Source organism: Triticum aestivum, chromosome 5D (genome assembly GCF_018294505.1).
Source record: "Triticum aestivum cultivar Chinese Spring chromosome 5D, IWGSC CS RefSeq v2.1, whole genome shotgun sequence".
Taxonomy (NCBI): domain Eukaryota; kingdom Viridiplantae; phylum Streptophyta; class Magnoliopsida; order Poales; family Poaceae; genus Triticum; species Triticum aestivum.
The window spans coordinates 317,358,304-317,382,966 of NC_057808.1; positions in this window are offsets into that span (position 1 = coordinate 317,358,304).

The following is a 24,663-nucleotide window of genomic DNA, read 5'->3' on the forward strand; positions in this document are numbered from 1 at the left end:
GATCTTCTTGGGTGATAGTTGTTTCATCTTGCTGAAAACAGAAACTTTTGCGCTCACGAAAACAATTGTTAAAAATCACCAGAACGTGATAAAATGCCAAATTTTTGTAGTAGATTAATATACAAATTACCCAGGTCGTCCTGATTTTTCAGAATTTTAGAAGTTCCAGAAGTATACGAACAAATCAGATTGCTACAGACTGTTCTGTTTTGACAGTTCTATTTCCTTTGCGTTGTGTGCTTATTTTGATGGTTCTATGGTTTTCTTTGATGAGTTTTTGCCATAGAAAAGTTGGAATGCAGTAGATATAATGCAAGTATAAAATATGAATTGGTTTGACACAGCACTTATAGTAGTGATTTATTTTTCTTACACTAACGGATCTCACGAAGCTTTTGTTGAGTTTTGTGTGATTGAAGTTTTCAAGTTTTGGATTATCTTACGATGGATGAAGGAATAAGGAGTAGAAGAGCCCAAGCTTGGGGATGCCCCGACATCCCAAGCTATTATCCAAAAATGAGCAAACAACTAAGCTTGGGGATGCCCCCCGAGTGGCATCCCCTCTTTCTTCTAACGACCATCGGTATTTTACTCGAAGCTATATTTTTATTCGTCACATATGTGTTTTGCTTGGAGCGTCTTGTATGATATGAGTCTTTGCTTGTTTTATTTTGCGTTTTAAGTCTTGATCCCTTGCTGGACACACCTATTTGAGAGAGCCAAAATTATGTCATGACTTGTTAGAATTGTTTACTATGCTTCGCTTAAATCTTTTATGAGCTATGGACCTTCTCTAGTGCTTCACTTATATCTTTTTGAGCATGGTGTGCTTTAGTATCTTTGAAGAAATGCTCTCTTGCTTCACTTAGATTTATTTGAGAGTTAGTAAAATTTTCAAGAAATTCTCTCTTGCTTCACTTAAATTAATTTGAGAGAAAGAAAAATTATGCTCATGATCTTCACTTATATTTGTTTGAGCTTGTCAAAAGCAACACATAAAGAATAGTCCCAAAGTGATAGATATCCAAGAAGGATATAATAAAAACTTTCATGAAGATCATTGGACAAAATAAACTTGATTCTTAGTAATAGTTTTGAGATCTGATGATGTGATATGTGAGTTATGTTGATGAGTAATTATGCTTTAGTAAGAATATTGGTGTTAAGGTTTGTGATTCCCTATGAAAGCACGAAAGTCAATAGTCATGCAATGAAATTATATCCTACTTGTGGTGCATTATTTGGTGTTAATTATGCTTAATGCTCGCTTATGAGATTATTCGTTTCTTGGTTGGTCGCTTCTCAATCTTTTGCTAGCCTTCATTTTGCACTAAGTATGATCTCTACTTGTGCATCCAAAAACTTTTAAACCAGTTTTTCCACATGAGTCCACTATATCTACCTATATGTGGTATTATTTTTCCGTTCTGACCAAATTTGTATGTGCCATCTCTAATTTTCAAAATAAACTTCGCTTTTGTATGTTCGTTCCGCTCGCGGAGCGGTGAGGGTGGCTAATATGTTCCATGCTAGATGTGTTATTCTCACGATGAGTGTTTATTCGCTTGTCATTGCACGAGAGTAAGGCAAAGGTATTAGGGATGCCTAGTCCCGAAATGAAAAATGAATTTACTTTATGTTGTCAAATAATAGATTCCTTGGAAAGTGTTGGTATGGAGGGAAACCGTGGATATGGCTAGCCATGGAAAGTGAAAGTATGGTTGAAAAAGGAATAAACTTTATTTTCTGTTTGGGAACCGCCTATGATATATCTAGCATGGGAAGTGTTGGGAACTCTAAGTCGTTTTCGTTGGTGGGAAGGATACACCTCCCAAAATGTTTTTATCTCTATTTTTTTTTGCTTTGAGCACTGGCACCTCTACAAATCCCTACTTCCCTCTGTGAAGGGCCTTTCTTTTACTTTATGCAATTTTCATTTTGAATTTGAGTCTCCATCTTTTCTTATAAAAGCACCAACTAAGAGGCAATATGATCATACTTGAGTATTGGGTGTAGCTAATATGCGAGTGTGTTTCATGAATGGATCAATGGTTGAGCATGATGGGCTAGGGATAACTTATTTTAGCGTTGATATTTTGAAAGGCATAGTTGCTTGTTGATATGCTTGAGTATTTAAATTGTCATGTCAAAACTAGACTATTGCTCTGAATCACATAAAAGTCCAAATGGCCATGACATAAAGAAAAGAATATGATATGACACGTTATGCAGCATTCTACATCAAAAATTCCGTTTTTATCACTTACCTACTCGAGGACGAGTAGGAGTTAAGCTTGGGGATGCTGATACGTACACAACATATCTATAATTTTTGACCGTTCCATGCTGTTATAATATCAATCTTGCATGTTTTATAATCATTTTATATCATTTTTTGGTACTAACCTATTGACATGGTGCCAAGTGCGAGTTGCTGTTTTCTGCATGTTTTTTACATCGCAGGAAATCAATATCAGACTGAGTCCAAATGCAACGAAACTCCATGGAGATTTTTAATGGACCAGAAGACACATAATGGGCCCTGCGCCTGGGGGGTGCTCCGAGGAGAGCACAACTCACCAGGGCGCGCCAGGAGGCCCAGGCGCGCCCTGGTGGGTTTTGTCCACCTCGGGTGCCCCCCGGACCGCCTCTTTGCTCTATAAATACCCCAATGTTCCCAAAACCCTAGGGGAGTCGACGAAATATTGATCCAACCATCGCAAAGTCCGGAACCACCAGATCCAATCTAGACACCATCTCGGATGGGGTTCACCATCTCCATTGGTGCCTCTCTGATGATGCATGAGTAGTTCTTTGTAGACCTTCGAGTCCGTAGTTAGTAGCTAGATGGCTTCCTCTCTCTCGCTGAATTCTCAATACAATGGTCTCTTGGAGATCCATATGATGTAACTCTTTTTGCGGTGTGTTTGTTGGGATCTGATGAACTTTGAGTTTATGATCAGTTATATCTTTTTATATCCATGGAAGTATTTGAGTTTCTTTGATCTCTTTTATGCATGATCTCTTATAGCCTCGTATTTCTTCTCTGATATTTGGGTTTTGTTTGGCCAACTTGATCTATTTATCTTGCAATGGGAAGAGGAGCTTTGTAGTGGGTTCGATCTTATGGTGCTTGATCCCAGTGACAGAAGGGGAACCGACACGTATGTATCATTGCTACTAAGGATAAAACGATGGGGTCTATCTCTACATAGATAGATCTTGTCTACATCATGTCATCGTTCTTATTGCATTACTCCGTTTTTCCATGAACTTAATACACTAGATGCATGTTGGATAGCGGTCGATGTGTGGAGTAATAGTAGTAGATGCAGGTAGGAGTCTGTCTACTAATCTTGTACATGATGCCTATATAATGATCATTGCCTGGATATCGTCATGATTATTTGAAGTTCTATCAATTTCCCAACAGTAATTTGTTCACCCACCGTTTGCTATTTTTCTCGAGAGAAGCCACTAGTGAAACCTACGGCCCCCGGGTCTCTTTCTCATATATTTGCCTTTGCGATATACTTTTCCTTTACATTTATTTTCAGATCTATTAAACTAAAAATATAAAAATACTTTGCTGCACTTTACTTTATTTGCGATCTATTTATTCAATCTATTACAACTTTCTCTCGTCCACGCACCAATTTGAGGCGCCGTTACCCGAAAGGGATTGACAACCCCTTTAACACGTCGGGTTGCGAGTGGTTGTTATTTGTGTGCAAGGGTTGTTTACGTTGTGTTGCTTGGTTCTCCTACTGGTTCGATAACCTTGGTTTCATATTTGAGGGAAATACCTACCGCCGTTGTGCTGCATCATCCCTTCCTCCTTGGGGAAATACCGACGTAGCTTCAGGCGACATCAAAAGGAATTTCTGGCGCCGTTGCCGGGGAGGGTCAAGTCAAGATAGTCCCCCGTCAACTTGCCAATTTCTGGCGTCGTTGCCTGGGAGGATCTTCAACATATACCAGGTTCCTAATCACAAATCTCATCTCCTCGCAATTTACATTCTTTGTCATTTGCCTCTCGTTTTCCTCTCCCCCACTTCACAAAAAATTGTCGTTTTATTCGCCCCTCTTTTTCGTTCAACGTTCTCTTGCTTTCTAGTCTTGATGGCTAGCGTTCCTACTCCTCCTTTTCACCGGATTTTGAAGTTCTTTACTTCAAACAAAAACAAGGAGAAAATTTGAAAGATGCTTGGTATAGGCTTATGGAATTTTACCATATTTGCAATTTAAAGGGGGTGCTAAGATCTTGCTTCGTAATTTTTACATAGGATTGGCTTCGCATCATAGACAACTCCTAGACTTTTCCGCTAAAGGGAATTTTATTGAGCTTGATGCCAATGCTGCCTATGAAATTTTAGAAGGAATTTTGGGAGTTCCACCTCACAAGAAGGGGTTTTATTTCACCCCTGAGGGAGTTCAAATGTTGGACAAACTTGGTGATTTACATAAACACATGGTTGAAATACAGAAATATAATGAACCCCTCAAACACCTCAATGGTAGTATCAACCGCATGAATACCTTGATTACTCTTTGCAACAAACGATTGGATATTTTGGATCTAAAGATGGTTCTTTTCCGGAGAATTTGGGGAAGCGTAAAGAGCCTCCCGGGTTTGAGAAAACCCTTACAAAAGTTGCCAAAACTTTGGAAGACAAAACTTAGATCCCTGCTTTATGCCTAGCTAAGGGCGTAAAACTATAGCGCTTGTTGGGAGGCAACCCAATGAATAAAATTTCTTTTTGCTTTCTGTTCTTGAGTGTTTACACAATTATTATGTTGTTATGATTGTGTTTTTGTGTTTTAATTAGTGTTTGTGCCAAGTAAAGCCTTTAGGATCTTCTTGGGTGATAGTTGTTTCATCTTGCTGAAAACAGAAACTTTTGCGCTCACGAAAACAATTGTTAAAAATCACCAGAACGTGATAAAATGCCAAATTTTTGTAGTAGATTAATATACAAATTACCCAGGTCGTCCTGATTTTTCAGAATTTTTGAAGTTCCAGAAGTATACGAACAAATCAGATTGCTACAGACTGTTCTGTTTTGACAGATTCTGTTTTCTTTGCGTTGTGTGCTTATTTTGATGGCTCTATGGTTTTCTTTGATGAGTTTTTGCCATAGAAAAGTTGGAATGCAGTAGATATAATGCAAAAATAAAATATGAATTTGTTTGACACAGCACTTATAGTAGTGATTTATTTTTCTTACACTAACGGATCTCACGAAGGTTTTGTTGAGTTTTGTGTGATTGAAGTTTTCAAGTTTTGGATTATCTTATGATGGATGAAGGAGTAAGGAGTAGAAGAGCCCAAGCTTGGGGATGCCCCGGCATCCCAAGCTATTATCCAAAAATGAGCAAACAACTAAGCTTGGGGATGCCCCCCGAGTGGCATCCCCTCTTTCTTCTAACGACCATCGGTATTTTACTCGAAGCTATATTTTTATTCGTCACATAATATGTGTTTTGCTTGGAGCGTCTTCTATGATATGAGTCTTTGCTTGTTTTATTTTGCATTTTAAGTCTTGATCCCTTGCTGGACACACCTATTTGAGAGAGCCAAAATTATGTCATGACTTGTTAGAATTGTTCACTATGCTTCACTTAAATCTTTTATGAGCTATGGACTTGCTCTAGTGCTTCACTTATATCTTTTTGAGCATGGTGTGCTTTAGTATCTTTGAAGAAATGCTCTCTTGCTTCACTTAGATTTATTTGAGAGTTAGTAAAATTTTCAAGAAATTCTCTCTTGCTTCACTTAAATTAATTTGAGAGAAAGAAAAATTATGCTCATGATCTTCACTTATATTTGTTTGAGCTTGTCAAAAGCAACACATGAAGAATAGTCCCAAAGTGATAGATATCCAAGAAGGATATAATAAAAACTTTCATGAAGATCATTGGACAAAATAAACTTGATTCTTAGTAATAGTTTTGAGATCTGATGATGTGATATGTGAGTTATGTTGATGAGTAATTATGCTTTAGTAAGAATATTGGTGTTAAGGTTTGTGATTCCCTATGAAAGCACGAAAGTCAATAATCATGCAATGAAATTATATCCTACTTGTGGTGCATTATTTGGTGTTAATTATGCTTAGTGCTGGCTTATGAGATTATTCGTTTCTTGGTTGGTCGCTTCTCAATCTTTTGCTAGCCTTCATTTTGCACTAAGTATGATCTCTACTTGTGCATCCAAAAACTTTTAAACCAGTTTTTCCACACGAGTCCACTATATCTACCTATATGTGGTATTATTTTTCCGTTTTAACCAAATTTGTATGTGCCATCTCTAATTTTCAAAATAAACTTCGCTTTTGTATGTTCGTTCCGCTCGCGGAGCGGTGAGGGTGGCTAATATGTTCCATGCTAGATGTGTTATTCTCACGATGAGTGTTTATTCGCTTGTCATTGCACGAGAGTAAGGCAAAGGTATTAGGGATGCCTAGTCCCGAAATGAAAAATGAATTTCCTTTATGTTGTCAAATAATAGATTCCTTGGAAAGTGTTGGTATGGAGGGCAACCGTGGATATGGCTAGCCATGGAAAGTGAAAGTATGGTTGAAAAAGGAATAAACTTTATTTTCTGTTTGGGAACCGCCTATGATATATCTAGCATGGGAAGTGTTGGGAACTCTAAGTCGTTTTCGTTGGTGGGAAGGATACACCTCCCAAAATGTTTTTATCTCTATTTTTTTTGCTTTGAGCACTGGCACCTCTACAAATCCCTACTTCCCTCTGTGAAGGGCCTTTCTTTTACTTTATGCAATTTTTATTTTGAATTTGAGTCTCCATCTTTTCTTATAAAAGCACCAACTAAGAGGCAATATGATCATACTTGAGTATTGGGTGTAGCTAATATGCAAGTGTGTTTCATGAATGGATCAATGATTGAGCATGATGGGCTAGGGATAACTTATTTTAGCGTTCATATTTTGAAAGGCATAGTTGCTTGTTGATATCCTTGAGTATTTAAATTGTCATGTCAAAACTAGACTATTGCTCTGAATCACATAAAAGTCCAAATGTCCATGACATAAAGAAAATAATATGATATGACATGTTAGGCAGCATTCCACATCAAAATTTTTGTTTTTATCACTTACCTACTCGAGGACGAGTAGGAGTTAAGCTTGGGGATGCTGATACGTCCACAACATATCTATAATTTTTGACTGTTCCATGCTGTTATAATATCAATCTTGCATGTTTTATAATCATTTTATAGTCATTTTATATCATTTTTGGTACTAACCTATTGACATAGTGCCAAGTGCCAGTTGCTGTTTTCTGCATGTTTTTTACATCACGGGAAATCAATATCAGACGGAGTCCAAATGCAACGAAACTCCACGGAGATTTTTTATGGACTATAAGACACATAATGGGCCCTGGCTGCGCCTGGGGGGTGCTCCGAGGAGAGCACAACCCACCAGGGCACGCCAGGAGGCCCAGGCGCGCCTTGGTGGGTTGTGCCCACCTCGGGTGCCCCCCGGACCGCCTCTTTGCTCTATAAATACCCCAATATTCCCAAAACCCTAGGGTAGTCGACGAAATATTGATCCAGCCACCGCAGAGTCCAGAACCACCAGATCCAATCTAGACACCATCTCGGATGGGGTTCACTGCCTCCATTAGTGCCTCTCCGATGATGCGTGAGTAGTTATTTGTAGACCTTCGGGTCCGTAGTTAGTAGCTAGATGGCTTCCTCTCTCTCGCTGAATTCTCAATACAATGGTCTCTTGGAGATCCATATGATGTAACTCTTTTTGTGGTGTGTTTGTTGGGATCTGATAAACTTTGAGTTTATGATCAGTTATATCTTTTTATATCCATGAAAGTATTTGAGTTTCTTTGATCTATTTTATGCATGATCTCTTATAGCCTCGTATTTCTTCTCCGATATTTGGGTTTTGTTTGGCCAACTTGATCTATTTATCTTGCAATGGGAAGAGGTGCTTTGTAGTGGGTTCGATCTTACAGTGCTTGATCCCAGTGACAGAAGGGGAACCGACACGTATGTATCATTGCTACTAAGGATAAAACGATGGGGTCTATCTCTACATAGATAGATCTTGTCTACATCATGTCATCGTTCTTATTGCATTACTCTATTTTTCCATGAACTTAATACACTAGATGTATGCTGGATAGCGGTCGATGTGTGGAGTAATAGTAGTAGATGCAGGAGTCGGTCTACTAATCTTGGACCTGATGCCTATATAATGATCATTGCCTGGATATCATCATGATTATTTGAAGTTCTATCAATTGCCCAACATTAATTTGTTCACCCACCGTTTGCTATTTTTCTCGAGAGAGGCCACTAGTGAAACCTACGGCCCCCGGGTCTCTTTCTCATATATTTGCCTTTGCGATCTACTTTTCCTTTGCATTTATTTTCAGATCTATTAAACTAAAAATACAAAAATACTTTGCTGCACTTTACTTTATTTGCGATCTATTTATTCAATCTATTACAACTTTCTCCCGTCCACGCACCAATTTGAGGCGCCGTTACCCGAAAGGGATTGACAACCCCTTTAACACGTCGGGTTGCGAGTGGTTGTTATTTGTGTGCAGGGGTTGTTTACGTTGTGTTGGTTTGTTCTCCTACTGGTTTGATAACCTTGGTTTCATATCTGAGGGAAATACCTACCGCCGATGTGCTGCATCATCCCTTCCTCTTTGGGGAAATACCAATGTATCTTCAAGCGACATCAGCCAACATTGAACTTTTCTGAAATCTATCTTGAATAGGCATTAGTTCAATGACATATATGTTGTTATAAATTACCAAAACCACCCGAGCGCTACAAAATTTGCTCTATTTTGCGATGCTTCGCTTGTGTCATGTATAACCCATTTTCGTCATGGAAAATACACTGCGACATTTTCTGGTCATCACGCCCAGCGTCACGAACTCGTCATTGAATCTTTTACACAGGCCAGTCTCACCGAGATTTTGGTTCGGTGTCACCGAGTTGAGTCAAAAGGTCATAACGATTAGATTTTAGGTGAATAATATTTATACCCCTCCACCAATCATTTTACCCTTAATGGTAACAATACAAATACGTGTCTTGTCCCCTTCTATCACTATGATATAGATTACCGCGAGATTGAACCCATTACAAAGCACCTCTCCCATTGCAAGATAAATTAATCTAGTTGGTGAAACCAAATCAATAGATCAGAGAGAAATACAAAGATATAATAATCATGCATAAAAGAGTTCAGAAAAAGACTCAAATAATATTCATGGATAATCTGATCATAAACCCACAATTCACCGGATCCCAACAAACACATCGCAAAAAGATTACATCGAATAGATCTCCAAGAACATCGAGGAGAACATTGTATTGAAGATCAAAGAGAGATAAGAAACCATCTAGCTACTAGCTATGGACCTGTAGGTCTGTGGTAAACTACTCACACATCATCGGAAGGGCAGCAAGGTCGATGTAGAGCCCCTCCATGGTTGATTCCCCCTCCGGCAGAGTACTGGAGAAGGCCTCCACATGGGATCTCACGAGAACAGAGACTTGCTGCGGCGGAAAAAGTATTGGGGGTGCCTCTATGATGTATGGGAAATATTTCAGAATTTATAGAGGCAGAATTAGGTCAAGAGGTGCCACGAGGGGCCCACAAGCCTAGGGGCGGCCTTCCCCCTAGGGCGCGCCTCCCGATCTTGTCGCTCCCTCGTGGCTTGTTAGGTCTTCTCCCGAACCTTCTAGTGTCCCTTCTGATCCAGAAAAAATAAATCCAAAGTTTTTTCTTTGTTTGGACTCTGTTTGATATTGATTTCCTGAAAAGCCAAAAACAAGTAAAAAAACTGTCACTGGGCACTAGGTTAATAGGTTAGTCCCAAAAATGATATATAATTGCATCATAAACGTCCAAGACTATAATAGGATGGAACAATAAAAAATTATAGATACATTGGAGATGTATCAATCACGTCAGAGACAAGTAGACTGACTCCTGTCTGCATCTACTACAATTACTCCACCCCTCGACCGCTACCCAGCATACATCTAGGGTATTAAGTATAAAACAGAGTAACGCGTTAATCAAGATGACATGATGTAGACGAAGTGAACCCATCTAATATGAATAAACTAATAGTCTTATCCTTAATGGCTACAATACAAATACGTGTCTTGTCCCCTACTTTGTCACTGCGATAGAGCGCCACAAGATTGAACCCATCACAAAGCACCTCTCCCATTGCAAGATAAATCAATCTAGTTAGCCAAACCAAAGATAGATCAGAGAGAAATACAAATCTATAACAATCATGCATAAAAAAGTTCAGAGAAGACTCAATTAATATTCATGAAAAATCTGAACATAAGCCCACAGTTCTTCGGATCCCAACAAACACACCGCAAAAGAAGATTACATCGAATGGAACTCCAAGAATATCGAGGAGAACATTGTATTGAAGATCAAAGAGAGAGAAGAAGCCATCTAACTACTAGCTATGGACCCATAGGTCAGCAAGGATGATGTAGAAGCCCTTCGTGATTGATCCCCCCTTCGGCAGACTACCGGTGAAGGCCTCCATATGGGATCACGGAAGAACGGAAGCTTTGGCAAAAAAGTGTTTCGGGTGGCTCTCTAGTATATTGGGAATATTTGGGAATTTATAGAGGCGGAAATAGGTCAAGAAATTCCACGAGGGGCCCACAAGCTCAAGGAGCGCCCCCCCTTGGGGCGCACCTAGTGAGCTTATCACTCCCTTGTGGCTCTTCTGGTCTTCTCCCAAACCTTCGTGGGTCCCTTCTGGTCCATAAAAATCACCGTAAAGTTTCATCGTGTTTCGACTCTGTTTGATATTGATTTTCTGAAAAGCCAAAAACAAGCAAAAAACAACAATTGGCACTAGGCACTAGGTTAATAGGTTAGTTCCAGAAAATGATATAAAATTTCATATAAAGCATCCAAGATTGATACTATAATAGCATGGAACAATAAAAAATTATAGATATGTTGGAGACGTATCAATGTGTCGTGGCTAGCTTGGCGACCTCCGCTTTGTCCGACCTCTGGCTTGGTATGGGATGGGCGTGGTCTACCAGTAGGTGCACAACCATCTTGTTGGTGGGTCCTCCCTGAACTCCGGGTGATGTTTGTTTCAACTACGTCGGTATTTCCCCAAAGAGGAAGGGATGATGCAGCACATCAACGGTAGGTATTCCCCTTAGTGATGAGACCAAGGTTATCGAACCAGTAGGAGAACCACGCAACACCACGTAAACAGCTCCTGCACACAATGAACAAATACTTGCAAACCGACGTAAGAGAGGGGTTGTCAATCCCTCACGGGTAAAAAGATAGATAAAATTGTAGTAGATTGGATAAATAGATCTCGCGGGAACGCGAGATAAAATAAATAATAATAAATTGCAGCAAGGTATTTTTGTATTTTTGGTTTAATAGATCTGAAAATAAAAACAAATAAAAATAGATCGCAAAGGCAAATATAATAAAGAAGAGACCCAGGGGCCGTAGATTTCACTAGTGGCTTCTCTCGAGAAAAATAGCAAACTGCGGGTAAACAAATTACTGTTCGGCAATTGATAGAACTTCAAATAATCATGACGATATCCAGCCATTGATCATTGTATAGGCATCACATCCAAGATTAGTAGACCGACTCCTACCTGCATCTACTACTATTACTCCACCCATCGACCGCTATCCAACATGCATCTAGTGTATTAAGTTCATGGAAAAATGGAGTAATGCAATAAGAACGATGACATGATGTAGACAAGATCTATTTATGTAGAAATAGACCCCATCTTGTTATCCTTAATAGCAACGATACATACGTGTCAGTTCCCCTTCTGTCACTGGGATCAAGCACCATAAGATCGAACCCATCACAAAGCACCACTTTCGATTGCAAGATAAATAGATCAAGTTGGCCAAACAAAACCCAAATATCGGAGAAGAAATACGAGGCTATAAGCAATCATGCATATAAGAGATCAAAGAAGACTCAAATAACTTTCATGGATAAAAACATAGATCTAATCATAAACTCAGAGTTCATTGGATCCCAACAAACACACCGCAAAAAAAGAGTTACATCATATGGATCTCCAAGAGACCATTGTATTGAGAATCAAAATAGAGAGAGGAAGCCATCTAGCTACTAACTACGGACCCGTAGGTCTACAATGAACTACTCACGCATCATTGGAGAGGCACCAATGAACATGATGAACCCCTCCGTGATGGTGTCTAGATTGGATCTGGTAGTTCTCGAACTTGCGGCGGCTGGAATTGATTTTCGTCGACTCCCCTAGGGTTCTGGAATATTGGGGTATTTATAGAGCAAATAGGCGGTGCGGGAGGCCACCGAGGTGGGCACGACCCACCTAGGCGCGCCTGGGGGCCCAGGCACGCCCTGGTGGGTTGTGACCCCCTTGGGGCACCCCCAGGTGCTTCTCCGGCCCATCAGGTGTCTTCTGGCCCATAAAAATTCCACAAAAAGTTTTGTTGCATTTGGACTCCGTTTGGTATTGATTTCCTGCGATGTAAAAAACAAGTAGAAAAGAGCAACTGACACTGGGCACTATGTAAATAGATTAGTACCAAAAAATGATATAAGGTGACTATAAAATGATTGTAAAACATCCAAGAATGATAATATAGCAGCATGGAACAATAAAAAATTATAGATACGTTGGAGACGTATCACCAGGTGATCCAGAACCATTATATATTATGGTTTTGCTGGAGGCCTCCGGCTCAAATGATGTCGCGGGTACTTTCTAATTGGGGGTGTGTTTCTTTCTTCTGCCTACCCCGTGCTTTTACCTCCTCCAGGTTGACCTTTTCTGCTAATATGGCCTTCGAGTGGCTCCCATGGATTGTGATGACACCGTGTGGTCCTGGCATCTTTATCTGCATGTAGGCGTAATTTGGGATGATCATGAAATATGTGAATGTCGTTCTTCCTAGCACTGCATCATATCCTCCTGCGAAGGGAACAACCTCGAAAGTAATGAGCCCGCATCTGAAGTGAAAGGGTGTGCCAAATGCGACCTCCAATGTGATCTGGCTATGGGTGCCACCTTGTTCCCTAGCACTATGCCATGGAACTCCGTCGTGGAAGGGCGGAGGGCCTCCAATGGTACGTCCATCCTTTGAAGTGTGCTTATGTACAATATGTTTATTCCCGAGCCCCCGTCCATGATCACTTTGGGGAAGCCACAGCCCTCGATGAGCGGGTTTACAACGAGCGACAACCTTCCTGGGATGCATAGGATCTCCGAGTGGTCTTCTTGCCTAAAGGAAATTATTTGCTTCGAACACTTAAGGAATCGAGAGTGCTTTCTTTCTCGTGTGTGGTGACTGCATGTCTGCCGCCTTGGCCTTTGCTCTTTATGATCTTGACCCGTCAGAAGTCCTTTTGAGAAAGATCGCCGCCCTGGGTTGTGGGGCTATTGTTCTTGGAGGTCTACCGCGTTGATGAAGATGGAGGAAGCTCGCACAATAAATGGGTGCAAGAAGCCCCCACCACGTGCAACGTGTGGAGTGCAATGTGAGACGGCGAATGCAAAAAGAGGTAGCGGGAATAAGGAGAGGAGAGAAACAAGCATGATGGGCACCTCCCTGCGCACAAGCATAAACCGACTTGAAGAGATAACAGCAAAAAACCAAAAACAACCCCATGAGCCACTAACCGATGGGAACAGAAATACACGGTCCCTGGAACAGCCACAGGTCCAAAGAGGGACGCCACAATGCTTGTGCATACCCATCTTGCGCGAGTGAAAAGGCCGACAAGGAACAAATGGCAGCAGCCGCCAACTGACTAGGCCCAACAACGTACAAAAACCGAGCACAGGAAAACACGCTAGCCAGCTGGGATGCGCAAAGGCAAGAGTCGGGGTAGGTAAGGCCCAGGCGAAATATGAGGCGTGCACACGTGCCAGGCCGCCTCACGCAAGTTAACAGGCACTGTCGGGGCGTGTGACGCTAACACGGTGACCCGGCCTCACCCTCACGCGTGGGGCACCACGCGGGCGTGATCAAAATCACCACACGACGATGCCCTGGCCGCGCCCGCGGTCCACGTGTCATGGACCCCCGAGTAAAAGCCGCCTGGGTCGCCTGGTGCGCCATCCAACCATATCGGACAACATGGAGAGCCCCAGGGACGCAACCACGGGGCCAACATGAAACAGACAGTGTGGAGCGCCTCCTCGTCGAGCCAGTCTCTGGCACTAACTGGCTGGCGCGCTGCACGCCCTGCCTGCCATGACTGAACCAACCCGATGGGGGCCGAAACACCAACAGCCGAGTCTGGCCGGAACGCTGCACGCGCAGGCCAGTGATCTCGGGTGCGCCCGCGATCCACCTTTCATTGATCGCCTGGGAATACGCCGTTCAAGCAGATCAAATGGCACGGAGAGCCCCGAGAGGCCTCCGCGACACGTCACCGGCAAACAGACGGTGCAGAGCCCTCTTTGTTCTCGAAGAGCCCCGGGAGACGGGTACTACTGATGGGGAACGTAGCATGTAATTTTCCTACGATCACGCAAGATCTATCTAGGAGATGCATAGCAACGAGAAGGGGAGAGTGTGTCCACATACCCTCATAGACCGAAAGCGAAAGCGTTAGGTAAACACGGTTGATGTAGTCGAACGTCTTCGCGATCCAACTGATCAAGTACCGAACGTACGGCACCTCCAAGTTCAGCACACATTCAGCTCAAGGACGTCCCTCGAACTCTTGATCCAGCAGAGGGTCGAGGGATAGTTTCGTCAGCACGACGGCGTGGTGACGGTGATGGTGATGTGATTCGTGCAGGGCTTCGCCTAAGCACTATGAGGCTATGACCGGAGGAGTAAACTATGGAGGGGGCACCGCACACGGCTAAGAAACAATTGCTGTGCTTTGGGGTGCCCCCTGCCCCCGTATATAAAGGAGGAGGGGAGGAGGCCAGCCCTAGGGGTGCGCCCAAGTGGGGGGAAACCGACTAGGACTCCCAATCCTAGTCGACCCCCCTTTCCTTTCTTTCGGAGGGGGAAAAGGGAAGGAGAGGGAGAGGGAAAGGGGGTCGCGCCCCTCCTCCTTGTCCAATTCGGACTCCCTTGGAGGGAGGCGCGCACCACCCCTTGTGGGCTCCCCCCTCTCTCCCCTATGGCCCATGTAGGCTCAATACTTCCCCGGGGGGTTCCGGTAACCCCTTGGTACTCCAAAAAATACCCGAACCACTCTGAAACCATTCCGGTGTCCGAATACCATCGTCCAGTATATCAATCTTTACCTCTCGACCATTTCGAGACTCCTCTTCATGTCTGTGATCTCATCCGGGACTCCGAACAATCGTCGGTCACCAAAACACATAACTCATAATACAAATCGTCATTGAACGTTAAGCGTGTGGACCCTACGGGTTCGAGAACTATGTAGACATGACCTAGACACATCTCCAATCAATAAGCAACAGCGGAACCTAGATGCTCATATTGGTTCCTACATATTCTACGAAGATCTTTATCGATCAAACCGCAATGACAACATACGTCATTCCCTTTGTCATCGGTATGTTACTTGCCCGAGATTCGATCGTCGGTATCATCATACCTAGTTCAATCTCGTTACCGGCAAGTCTCTTTACTCGTTCCATAATGCATCATCTCGTAACTAACTCATTAGTTACATTGCTTGCAAGGCTTATCCTGATGTGCATTACCAGAGGGCCCAGAGATACCTCTCCGATACTCGGAGTGACAAATCCTAATCTTGATCTATACCAACCCAACAAACACCTTCGGAGACACCTCTAGAGCATCTTTATTATCACCTAGTTACGTTGTGATGTTTGATAGCACACAAGGTGTTCCTCCGGTATTCGGGAGTTGCATAATCTCATAGTCAAAGGAATATGTATAAGTCATGAAGAAAGCAATAGCAATAAAACTTAACGATCATTATGCTAAGCTAACGGATGGGTCTTGTCCATCACATCATTCTCCTAATGATGTGATCCCGTTCATCAAATGACAACACATGTCTATGGTTAGAAACTTAACCATCTTTGATTAACGAGCTAGTTTGGTAGAGGCTTACTAGTGACATTGTATTTTGTCTATGTATCCACACATGTATAAAGTTTCCGGTTAATACAATTCTTGCGTGAATAATAAATATTTATCATGATATAAGGAAATATAAAATAACAACTTTATTATTACCTCTAGGGCATATTTCCTTCAGTCTCCCACTTGCACTAGAGTTAGTAATCTAGTTTACATCGCCATGTGATTTAACACTAATAGTTCACATCTTTATGTGATTAATAGCCATAGTTCACATCGCCATGTGATCAACACCCAAAGGGTTTACTAGAGTCAATAATCTAGTTCACATCGCTATGTGATTAACACCCAAAAGTACTAAGGTGTGATCATGTTTTGCTTGTGAGAGAAGTTTAGTCAATGGGTCTGCCACATTAAGATCCGTATGTATTTTGCAAATTTCTTGTCTACAATGCTCTGCACAGAGCTACTCTAGTTAATTGCTCCCACTTTCAATATGTATCCAGATTGAGACTCAGAGTCATCCAGATTGGTGTCAAAGCTTGCATCGACGTAACTCTTTACGATGAACTCTTTATCACCTCCATAACCGAGAAATATCTCCTTAGTCTTCTAAGGATAATTTTGACCGATGTGCAGTGATCTACTCCTGGATCACTATTGTACCCCTTTGCCAAACTCATAGCAAGGTACACAATAGGTCTGGTATACAACGTGGCATACTTTATAGAACCTATGGCTGAGGCATAGGGAATGACTTTCATTCTCTCTCTATCTTCTGCCGTGGTCGGGTTTTGTGTCTTACTCAACTTCATACCTTACAACTCAGGCAAGAACTCCTTCTTTGACAGATCCATTTTGAACTCCTCTAAAATCTTATCAAGGTATGTACTCATCGAAAGTCTTATCAACCATCTTGGTCTATCTCTAAAGATCTTGATGCCCAATATGTAAGCAGCTTCACCGAGGTCTTTCTTTGAAAAAATCCTTTCAAACACTCCTTCATGCTTTCCATAAAATTCTACATCATTTCCGATCAACAATATGTCATTCACATATACTTATCAGAAAGGTTGTAGTGCTCCCACTCACTTTCTTGTAAATACAGACTTCACCACAAGTCTGTATAAAACCATATGCTTTGATCACCTTATCAAAGCGTATATTCCAACTCTGGGATGCTTGCACCAGTCCATAGATGGATCGCTGGAGTTTGCACACTTTGTTAGCACCTTTAGGATCGACAAAACCTTTTGGTTGCATCATATACAACTCTTCTTTAAGAAATCCATTAAGGATTGCAATTTTGACATCCATTTGCCAGATTTCATAAAATGTGGCAATTGCTAACATGATTCAGACAGACTTAAGCATCTCTACGAGTGAGAAAATCTCATCGTAGTAAACACCTTGAACTTGTCAAAAACCTTTTCGGCAAGTCTAGCTTTGTAGATAGTAACACTACTATCAGCGTCCTTCTTCCCCTTGAGGATCCATTTATTCTCTATGGCTTGCCGATCATCGGGCAAGTCAACCAAAGTCCATACTTTGTTCTCATACATGGATCCTATCTCAGATTTCATGGCCTCAAGCCATTTTTGCGGAATCTAGGCTCATCATTGCTTCCTCATAGTTCATAGGTTCGTCATGGTCTAGCAACATGACTACCAGAACAGGATTACCGTACCACTCTGGTGCAGAACGTGCTCTGGTTGACCTACGAGGTTTGGTAGTAACTTGATCTGAAGTTTCATGATCATTATCATTAGCTTCCTCTCTTGTTGGTGTAGGCATCACGGGAACGGTTTTCTGTGATGAGCTACTTTCCAATTCGAGAGAAGGTGCAATTACCTCATCACACTACTAGAAAAAGGGCTATAGATGGAATGGCCACTAATGGCGCACCAGACATGTGGTGCGCCACTACTATATAGCAGTGGCGCACCTTGTGCTGGTGCGCCATTAGTGTGAAAGACACTAATGGCACACCAGACACACGGTGCGCCACTAGTAACAATTTTTTTTATTTTTCCAAACATACTAATGGCGAACCAGGGCACAGTGCGCCATTACTAGTTCTAACTAGTAATGGCGCACCGGCCTCATAGTGCGCCACTACTATATTTTTTTATTTTTTGCAAAACTACTAATGGCGCACCAGTGTATAGTGCGCCATTACTAGTTTAAACTAGTAATGGCGCACTGTTCCCCGGTGCGCCATTAGTGTATATTTCATGGACACTTGATCTCGATCCCCCCTCCATCTCGATCGCTATCCCACCTCGCCAGATCCGGTCCCCCTCGCCGCCGAGCACCCCCCGCACCCTCTACCCCGCTCCACCGGCCGCCGCCGCCGACCCCCCGCACCCTCCCCTGCTCCACCGCCGCCGCCGACCCACCGCATCCTTCCCTGCTCCGCCGCCGCCGACGACCCACCGCACCCTCCCCGGCCCGCTCCACCGCCGCCGACGACCCCCCGCACCCTCCCCGGCCCACTCCACCGTCACAAATGAATGTCCAAAATATATTTTCAAATAAAAAATTTGATGATTTTTTCAAATAAAAAATTTGATGATATTTTTTCATATTCATAAATATTTTCAAATAACAAATTTGATGATATTTTTAAAAAATTATTACTGTTTTTATAAAAATATTACTGTTTCATATTCATATTCATTTTCTAAAAAATTATTAGATGCAACAAAAAATAATAATAAAAGATTACTAATGGCGCACCTCTGGCTGGTGCGCCATTGCTATATAAGAAAAAAAGTTTACTAATGGCGCACCGATCGTGGGTGCGCCATTGCTATATAAAAAAACATTCTAATGGCGCACCGCTTCGGGGTGCGCCATTAGTAAGTTTCCCCCCTATAGCTAATTCCTCCCTCTCCCTCGCCAGTTCCCCTTCGTCCCTCTCCCTCGCGCCAGTTCCTCTCCGTCCGCTCCCAATCCGCGCCCCCGCCGCCTCCCTCTCCCCATCCTCCCCTTCCTCCCCTCCGACCCCACCCCACTCTCGCCGGAGCAGCGCCGCAGGGCCGACACCAACCTCGCCCTCGCCCGCGCGCGCCGCAACCTCCGCCTCGCCGAGTCCGGAGCTGCTCGTGGAGGAGACGTGGCTGGAGGCGCTCTCCGGGGAGCTGCTCAAGCCCTACGCGCTCGACCTCTGTCGCTTCGTCGCCCTCGAGCGCCTACACGCCAAGGTGCCCGTCTACCCGCCGCCCCACCTCATCTACCCAAGGTGCCTTCCCCTGTTCCCCCTAATTTTTTTCTTTCACTTGTTCTACTTGCTTATGGGATGAACTGCTCAGAGTAGCCTGTTTTCTGTTGTATGTAACGCCGTTGGTAAGTATAAGGGCGCAAATTAACTGTTAATCCAGCTGCTTAACTGTGAAGTGATGGTGCAAATTAACTGTTAAGTAATGGGATTAACTGCTGGGAGTACTATCTGAAGTTGTGAACCTAGCTACTAAGTATTGGTGCAAATTAACTGTTAACTTGAAGAAACAAAGCTTCTCTTGGTACTATTGGCTGTTAAGATGGCTGAAGTATTGGCTGAAGAAATGAACCTAGCTAGGAGTACAACATCCCAGATGCTAGCATTGAGGTTTTGCTTACAGAAAATCTATATTCTCCCAAAACGAATTAATAAAGAAGAGCATATTCCAGTTTATTCATGGATTAAAAACATATGGTGGAATCTCTGTCATGAGATAGCCCAGGTTCCTCTCCTCCTTCCTCCTTCCTCCTTCTTGTCCAGCGCCCGCCGCCCCGACAACATCTCCAGCAGCACCACCCCGCAGTTGTACATTTTTTGGGGTATTAAGGCATTTTAGAGTTAGTTTTATTCATGAGGCAGTACTTTATTTTAATATTTGAAAGGGCCTCTCACAAGACATGTATTGTCAAGCACATCGATGAACTAATCTTTTTATTTATTGTAATCTTACAACCAAACATAAGCAGGACAGTGTTGGGTTCAATTTTCACTGGTATTTATTTTGGGGCATCAATGCATTTTAGAGATAGTCTTGATGGATGCAGTGCTTCAATTTAATAATCAGTAAGGACCTCATAGTAGTACATGCATTGTCAAGCACATTGAAGGAACAATATTTTTTGTGCAGTACAATATCCCAACTAAACACAAGCAGGACAGTGCTGTGGGAATACCGGTTCCATTGAGGATTTCTGACATCAGATTAGTTTAGCAGCCCCATTTTGATACCATTACTTTTCTTGGGGGGCAAATCTCCAGTGTACTTTTTTCTTTTCCAAAGGAAAAGAAAATGTGGTGTATAACAAATGTATTATTTGGTGGAAATTGAGATATCATATTAATCATTGACAAATTGGCTTTGAACAAATAATCTTAAATCCATGCATACCTACACAATTCATTTATTTGCTCAAATTTCTCCAAATTTGCATTTTATTGTCTATTTATGATTTGGAAATATTCTAATTCAAGTTTTGTTGCGTATAACAAAACACAGTCACCTCCGAAGAAAAGCATCAAGGACGGTACCTACAAAAGGATTATCTATAACGAGGTCGATAAGCTGGTAACTAAGTTCTGTTCTGTAAAATCTCTCAACTTTTTTTAGCGTTATAAGGGTCCATAAGCAGTGTTGTCATCAGGTCCAGACATAAGCTCCTGTAGTAAGTAGCTTTTGGTTTTATCTTTGTAAGATAACTGGTTCTTGTAGTTTGCTGTTGGTTTCTCTTAATGGAAATCGGAGGGGTAAACCCTTCCTTGATAAAAATTAAAGTGTCTGGTTTGTCGATTGCAGAACTAAACAGTAGCAGATGCATGTGCTACCTATTCTAGACTGATGATGAGCAATGTGTCCACGCATACATTTCTTTCTTTTTTCTTTTTGGAAGGGAATATATGTGTTGTTATCACCTCACCAGCGGTCAGAGTTGATGTTTGGAGTGCACACTGACTGGTGGAGCCATTTTTTTACTGGCTTTTCACTGATTAACCTAACTATTTATCTTAATTAATTTATTAATGGATCAGTTAGTACTACTCCAGTCCAGTGGGTAAATATGGATTAGCAATGTCATCAAGCTGCTCTCCAGCAAACTAAGAGAGAGGGAGGGAGGGAGCAGCCATGTGGCCACGTGTTGTGTATGAACTGCAATTTCATTTATGTTGTTATAAGTTTGTTGCTGTCAGCATGAGTTAACTTGCTGTCACTTATCGAAATTCAGAATGTGCTGGACTATATGTTCATTGGTACTACTTGTGATGCTGCTACTGTACTACTTGGGAATTTTGTCAACTTGTGATGCTGCTGCTGTACCCCGAGAGGCCCTTGAGTTTACTGGAATGTCTTAACTTCCGTCCCGGCAAATTCGGGTACTCCATATGTCCTATTTTCAGCAAAGGTCATGCTGAAATTTTCCATGAATTTTAGCATGACTTTGCTAAAAATAGGACATATGGGGTACTTGTGACTAATGCATGGGCCGGGGTCTTAGTACTTAATTAAGTAGGAACCACTCATCCTAACCATTTGCTCTCAAAATTACCACTTCACTTCTTACTACTGAAAATCTTAGACCATCTCCATTCACCAATTGCTCAAACCAGTTCGAAGGGCGTGTTTTCACCACACTGTGGATTATCTTATTGGACCCAACAGAGATGATGTAGTTTTGAATTATGAACATACGAAATGTCGTCATCGGACGACGAAATTCTCCCGGGGGAGTGCGACTGGTGCCACGACGGTCGAGGTCTGTGTGACATGCCTCACCTAGACGATGATCGGCGCTTCAGCATTAAGCTCGAGGAGACCTTCGAAGTTGAAATGGTACGCAACGACGACAAGTGTTTTTTTCATAATTAAGCATGACTTCAACTATTTCAACATGCAATTTCATCTTTTACAACTTGAGTATAGTTTATCCCATGCCATGCAAGACGCTATGTCTTGGAGAGGATGGATTTTGAAGATCATGAAAATTTTGAAACGAAGAAAATTCACCTAAGGACACATCATGATGTGGATTTTGAAGTAAATATGTATAATGCTGAGAGCGTAACCCATTTTGGTTGCAAAAATTGGGAAGCATTTTGCAAGATGTATGGTTTTGATGAGGGTATGCTTGTCACCATGGATCTTGGTGATCCTGACATCGACCAAGACAATATGGACATTTGGGTCCTTGTTGATACGCCTCCAGTTCTACCGCTATGTGAGTTTCTCAAACATAGTTAATTATTAACTAATTTATATTGTTTATTTCAAAATAGTTGACAACTTATTTCCATTGACAGCTTATTTTGATTGTTCAAAAAATGTGCGGAACATGGTAGACAAAACCCACTACACCGATGGCTCCGAGTTAACTTATCAGGAGAAAAATCATCTGGTCGGATTTTGTACTGATCTTGAGAATTACAATATCTACAATCAAACTCCTCAACATTATGGTTAATACGTGCCACTAGTGCACGTGTTGAACTACGGTAACTACCATGGAGATACCCTGGTAAGATTTTTTTACTATTACGACATCCGTGCATCTTTTGCATACTTCTAAAACAAGTACATCATTGCTAACTATGAAGTTATTACTATGTTTTTCAACAGAGAATCCCAGAGGATTGTGTGCCTCATTTGATGTATCAGAATGGCAGCCTTCGTGTTTTGAACATATATCCAGGTCATCCTATGAATCTCAACTGTCCATACCAGATTTCTAAAAGAAGTGGAGATATGCTAATCAGAGAATGGAAAAAATGTATGGACAGTCGTAAGGAGGTTCTTGAAAGCAAAAGGAAGCGCCGCGCAAGAATTGGAGACAGGATGATCTCCATTCTCCATAATGGAGAGTCAGGGTCTATATTGTTTTATGCTATTTTACCTTAAATAGGGTATTTAGGTCCTGCCTAATACTGATGATCATGTGCTAAGAACAATTAAGTAGGGTTGGTTCGATGACTATCAGGATGATGATCGTATGACTTGTTATTAATAACGAGTAGAAGTTGTATGATGATGATTAGTAGGATTAGTATTACTTTCAACAAACTCGCTACTCGCGGTCTCGAGACTTGTAATGTTCTATCTTTATTCGGTCTTTTGAATTCGGAGACTAATATGATGAATTGTATTCGGAGACTAATCTTCTATTGTATTCGATGAATCTGCTGTTGCTGTGTGGTGCTGTTTATATTCTGTCCAATAATATATTTTGTAATCTGTGCAAATATCAGAAAAGGAAAAAAATTCCTAATATACATACTAATGGCGCATCACCCCAACGTGCGCCATTAGTATGCCAAAGGATACTAATGGCGCATCACCCCGCAGTGCGCCATTAGTATGGCAAAGCACATGGGTAAATATGCCCCCCTGGGAGGCATACTAATGGCGCACTGCCTGGTGCGCCATTAGTATACCAGATACTAATGGCGCACCAGTGGTGCGCCATTAGTAAAAAATACTAGTGGCGTGGTACTAGTGGCGCACCAGTAGTGCGCCATTAGTAGGCAAAACTGGTGCGCCACTAGTAGGCCTTTTCCTAGTAGTGTCAAGTTCTACTTTCCTCCCACTCACTTCTTTTGAGAGAAACTCCTTCTCTAGAGAGGATCCATTCTTAGCAACAAAGATCTTGCCTTCGGATCTGTGATAGAAGGTGTACCCAGCAGTTTCTTTTAGGTATCCTATGAAGACGCACTTCTCTGATCTGTGTTCGAGCTTATCAGGCTGAAGCTTTTTCACATAAGCATCGCAACCCCAAACTTTAAGAAACGACAGCTTCGGTTTCTTGCCAAACCATAGTTCATACGGTGTCGTCTCAACGGATTTATATGGTGCCCTATTTAACGTGAATGCAGCTGTCTCTAATGCATAACCCCAAAACGATAGTGGTAAATCGGTAAGAGACATCATAGATCGCACCATATCTAATAAAGTACGGTTACGACGTTCGGACACACCATTACGCTGTGGTGTTCCAGGTGGCGTGAGTTGTCAAACCATTCCACATTGTTTTAAATGAAGGCCAAACTTGTAATTCAAATATTCGCCTCCGCGATCAGATCGTAGAAACTTTATTTTCTTATTACGATGATTCTCCATTTCACTCTGAAGTTCCTTGAACTTTTCAAATGTTTTAGACTTGTGTTTCATTAAGTAGATATACCCATATCTGCTTAAATCATCTGTGAAGGTTAGAAAATAATGATACCCGCCGCGAGCCTTAACACTCATCGGACCGCATACATCAGTATGTATTATTTCCAATAAGTCAGTGGCTCGCTCCATTGTTCCGGAGAACGGAGTCTTAGTCATCTATCCCATGAGGCATGGTTTGCAAGCATCAAATGATTCATAATCAAGTGATTCGAAAAGTCCATCCGCATGGAGTTTCTTCATGCGCTTTACACCAATATGACCTAAACGGCAGTGCCACAAATATGTTGCACTATCATTCTCAGCTTTGCATCTTTTGGCATCAATATTATGAATATGTATATCATTACGATCGAGATTCAATAAACCACTCACATTGGGTGCATGACCATAGAAAATTTTATTGATGTAAATA